The sequence below is a fragment of the Lissotriton helveticus genome, chromosome 11 (assembly GCF_964261635.1).
Source record: "Lissotriton helveticus chromosome 11, aLisHel1.1, whole genome shotgun sequence".
NCBI classification, from domain to species: Eukaryota; Metazoa; Chordata; class Amphibia; order Caudata; family Salamandridae; genus Lissotriton; species Lissotriton helveticus.
Genome location: NC_136072.1, coordinates 386,608,354 through 386,613,179, shown reverse-complemented (window position 1 = coordinate 386,613,179; position 4,826 = coordinate 386,608,354). Strand labels below are relative to the sequence as shown.

Genomic DNA, 4,826 nt, shown 5'->3' with positions numbered 1-4,826 from the left:
TGAAGCAAGCTGCTGCCTTCTTACAATATTCACCTTCAAAATCCAATCATTTATGAGACGCAAGTTGTTTATAAAACTGGTATCCCCCCCGTTGTGTGTCCAAGTCACTTCTTGTGCCCGCAGGTGCCCTCTCAGGGACCATACTTGAGTTAATAACAAACATTACGGCTCGCGCAGATTCCCACAGCTGAGCATTTCAGAGAGCCCCCAGCTGTCGCACGGAGCTGTCATTTCTGTTAATGATTTAAAAGAAACATTCTGTGGGCCCCACTTCTGAGCCCCTGGACCTTCCCGCAGCTCAATGGCTAAATCTGCGAAAAAAAGGAAAATCTCATAACATATGCAGAAAGTAATTGTTTGAGGCTATTGACACCGCCGCTTCCCTCCAGAAGGCTGATGCCTCAAGGTCACACCCATCTCCTTCCACGGCAAGGTTATCCAAATGAGCATCGTGTCCGGCTCGCGCCCTCTGCTACTAATTGACAGCAGGTTCATCTGCAGCGCTGCATAAATAACCGCGTGTTTTGTTCCTCGCTGTCACCTTCATGTCACCTGCGGGGTGGCCTTCATTGCAGATATGGGAGCGGTGTTTAGCTGATTACCGTGGGCTGCTAAGGGTGGAAAAGGCAATTTAAATCTAACATCACCCAGCCGTGGTTATAAATGGATTCATTTAGCGCACCTTGTTCCAGCTGTATAATTAAAGCGAGCGTGAACGGGCAAGGTGTTTCAGCACTAATCCAGGCTCAAGAGGAGATAAGGAACAGCCCAATAAACAACTGAGTAAAGTAGAAACTCCTTTAATTTGGCAAGGGGAAGGTGAGGCACATGTGTGCCAAAGCCACTCGAGAGGCTGTGCAGCTTCTGAAGGAGACAATGCGATGTGCTTCCCTGTGAGGTGAAATTATGAAACTTTTCAGGTAGTTTGATGGCGCGCAGCCAGGTGGACCTCATTGAGCGCGCGTGCACGGCTACTGGGGCTCCATCTGCGCTGCAGAGATTGTGAGGGGCAGGGGGCGGCTACTTGATCACTGCCAACATTTCCACGAGAGCTGGCAAAATAGGAGGAAACCTACGATGAAGTTAATGTAGCTGTTTCCCTAACTTTGATGAATGTTGGAGAGGGAGTGGAGCCCTGGTCTCCTGGCATAGCTCCAAGAAGCCCAGCTGTCAGGGAGTGTTATGACAAGCTCAATACAAAAAAACGAAAATGATAATAACGCCCCCCCGCCTCACCACCCCTGGTTGGTAGCAGCCGCTACTGGATACAAACAAACTTTTGATTGGAATTACAGCGGCGCATACAGTACTCATGGAAGATCTATCCACATGTCTCTGAAAATAAAATAGTGTGGTGAATAATGATATTAAACTATAGCAATCTCTCTCTCTAATTTAGTTCTGAACAAAATCTCTCTTAATCATAAACGATTCTACAATGAAACTCATGTTTGGTCCACCCACTCCTGGGTGCATGACATCTCTTTGAGATGAAATGCAGAAATGCTTCTCGTTGGAACCCGCCTCTGTGCTGTTGTTCTGTACTCTTTTTACCTTCTTTACCGTGTCTGTTTTTCTTCTGCATGCTTTTATCTCCCTTATTGTGCTCTTGATGTGTCTTCATTAAGTAGTGCATTCATAAATTCAGGCAATGAGAGCTGGAGACGGTAGCTTTTTAGTAATGTTTTATTACGATAATGGTTTGCTCGATTGCCGCAAATGCATTCCTGACAAACAAAGTGTTTTTAAACCTGTGATAAAGGTTTTACCTGCAATGAGCATGTGTCTTTTTACTTTAATAAAGATATTATGTCCTTAAACCAGGGGTTTATGTCTTCCTGGAATCCATGGCAATGTTGTTAATTTCACCTGTTATCAATGCCTCAGAAGCCTCACCATATGTTTTGCTTTATTCAGTGCCTCACAGATCTTACAAAAGAGTATTCGAAGGACTGTACGTCATCGACGTTCAACCCAACCAAAAGCGAATGCAATACCTTGAGGTGGATACAATTCTACTCCTGTTTATACAATTGATGAAAACAAGAACTGTTTCTGGGGTGTGAAAAAGCTCGCCTTTTTTGAGCAATTGTGACGTCACATCGTTTACCAGCACCCTAGCCCATCACCATCCATAATGCTAGCCTAACAAGTATTATGAAAACTAATATGTATATAAAATAAACATCATTCAGACCAGGCTGCACCTACGTTAAGGGGTTATTCTTTCACAGGCGGGTGCCAGTGCTTAGTGGGTTTTATTATGTATATAACCCTAGGCATTCACTAGTAACATAGAGGAAAAGGTGAGATCGCAATACGAGAGAACAAACAAGGCATGAAATTCTTTAAAATCAACTTAATTTTAATCTACGTAAACATATTAAAAACAATTCATATCATACAGTTATAATCAAAATCGATAATACATAATTGGTCATATAAGAATTCATACACAATTTAAACAAAACAATAATTCTAAAATCAACTAGTGGCATTAGTTGGTCTCTACGCGCGTTTCGGCGTCAAACAGAACGCCTTCTTCAGGAGCCACGAGTATTTCTGTAAAGAGAGCATAAAAATTCTGACTGTTAATTTACCATTCGCACAACAATACACATAGTTACTTTACAATGTTATTTATCTGCCTTGTTAATTAAATGTTTATTCTCCCTATAACAGTTTTTAGTTTTCCAATTTTGATCACAAGTTTATCCTCTACAATAAACATAGTATACATTTAAAGCGAAATCACAATCAATTTATTGAGCATTTGCATTTATTTATTTTTACCTTGTTTCTATGATCTTGGTGACAATTTGTCAGCAAGTCCCAACCGCTTATATATATAAAGCTTTTAACTTAATGAGTCACTACATAGTTAGTGCCCAAGGTGTTTCAGGAAGCTGATATTTTCTCAGAAAATTGTGTTTTCTTAATGCAACTATTAAAACCTGCACCTAATAAATAAAGTAGGTAGGGTTATGATTATTACATTTATCTAGTTGGAACAATAGAATTCTTAATTTTATTCTAGTCCTTCTTCTAAGATTTGGTCAAAGGGATATATTTCATAGCACTCACCAATTAAAAAACTCTAACAACCGTTTATGTACAAATTCATGTTCAACAACAGCTTCAAGAATGGATTCGTCTTTGTATTGGTATTTTCACTTTGTTATATATCTGCAGGTCAAAGAAGTTCACAAATGATTAAATACATTGTATCCTATATGTATGTTAGTTGTCAATAAAGGTATTCTAGAAATATTTACTTAGCTTTTCTTACCATTAATATGGTTGTCATTAAAGTGGAAATCTTTGTAAATACATCAACAGGCATCCAGGTAAAAGTCTGACCATAAAGATATTGGTGTTTATCAGATCGAGCACCTAAGGATAGTAATATAGGCTAATAAATATTTATTTAGTAAATCTCATCTGGGGATCTAATGTGTGGCGGTAAACGGACCGCTAATTACTAACCATGAGTAACGATTTCTCCCGTTAAGATTCCAGTCACTTCAAGCGCTTCATCTGCGCAACCCAAACGTTTCTTTTTTGAAGATAATTGATACACCTAAAATGGTAACTTAGGCTAATAAATATTTGTTCAATGAATATCACATCACGATCTAATGTGCGGTAAACAAACCGATAATTACTGACCGCGAGTGGCTGTTTCTCCGGTTAAGATTGCAGATACTTCAGGCGTTTCATCTGCACAAGGGGGGCTTGGGGGAGGGAGCCGACCGCCGGGAGGTCTCCTCCCCCGGGCGGTTTGGGAGGGCTGCGAGGGGTGTCTCTTTAAGAGGGACAGAAGTTTCTAGATTTGGGCTGGTCTAGTAGGACCAGAATAGCCCAATTATAAACTCCCCTCCCACTGCCTACCAGCCACCATTTTAGGTTTGGTGACCTGGTGGCTAGGTGGGCTTATAGCTTTTTTGTGAGGAGTGATTATTTGGGTGCTTGTTGATACTTTTTGTAGAGTTTCTTATAGCATCTTTCGACTGTGATGGAGGATTATCGCGTTTTGGAGGCCATGAGGCTGCTGTCCGAAGCAGGCCGCATGGACTTATTGGTGGGAGGGGGGCCGGCGCGCCCCCAGCGCCAGGCCTCCGCCGGCGTCTCCGCTGCTGTGCTAGCGTGTTCCCCGCCTACCAAGAGGCGTTCAGGGCAGGTAAGCGAAAGGGGCCGGTCCCGTACGAGGAAACCGGCCCCTTCCATGCAGGCGCGTGGGGCTGGGGAAGAAGGGGGTGCTTTGGTGGAGTCCGGCGTTCCTGTGGCGGGCGCACTTACAGCGCGGCCGGCTCCTGTGGTGAGAGCTCGAGTGGCGGTTGGGGTGGGGGCGGCTCCGGCGGTCCCTGCCGGGACTCCTGGACATGCGGGCGGGGCAGGCGCGACTTTGTTTACACCGGCGGTGCAGGCGGGAAGCGTGCGGAACGTTGAAACGTTCCTGCCGCTTTTACGTGCTACGGACAAGCGGGGAAAAGGGGGGCGGAGAGGTAGCAAGAAGCGCTCCGCATCCGACCCCTTGGGGGAGCGCGTGTTGGAGCCTGAGTTCGTTGTGTCAGCTAGGGGTGCGCGAAGGGGTTCAGTACAATTCGCTGAACTCCGCGGGGCAGCGCAAAGGCATATGGAGCCTCCGGTACATGTGTCAGAGCGGGTGGTGTCAGAGACACAGCTTAACCCGGACGCAGGCGCACAGATGTTGTTGTCCCCTTCCAGCATGTTGGTACCTGGATTTGGTGCGGTGGAGGGTATTTTGTCAAGTCGGTCTGGGGCAGGTGGGGTGGTGACACATGGGGGTTGTGAGACTCCTTTTG

At 44.7% G+C, this 4,826-nt stretch overlaps 1 long non-coding RNA gene across 1 annotated transcript; it reads right to left on the bottom strand.

Moving 5' to 3' along the window:
* Window positions 1-2,375: 2,375 nt before the first annotated feature.
* LOC144792800 (uncharacterized) lies at window positions 2,376-3,547 on the bottom strand. Its single transcript, XR_013602621.1, has 3 exons — window positions 3,487-3,547; window positions 3,290-3,393; window positions 2,376-2,562 (listed from the first exon to the last, which is right to left on the bottom strand). It is a non-coding gene; the product is annotated as an uncharacterized LOC144792800 (long non-coding RNA).
* Window positions 3,548-4,826: the final 1,279 nt, after the last annotated feature.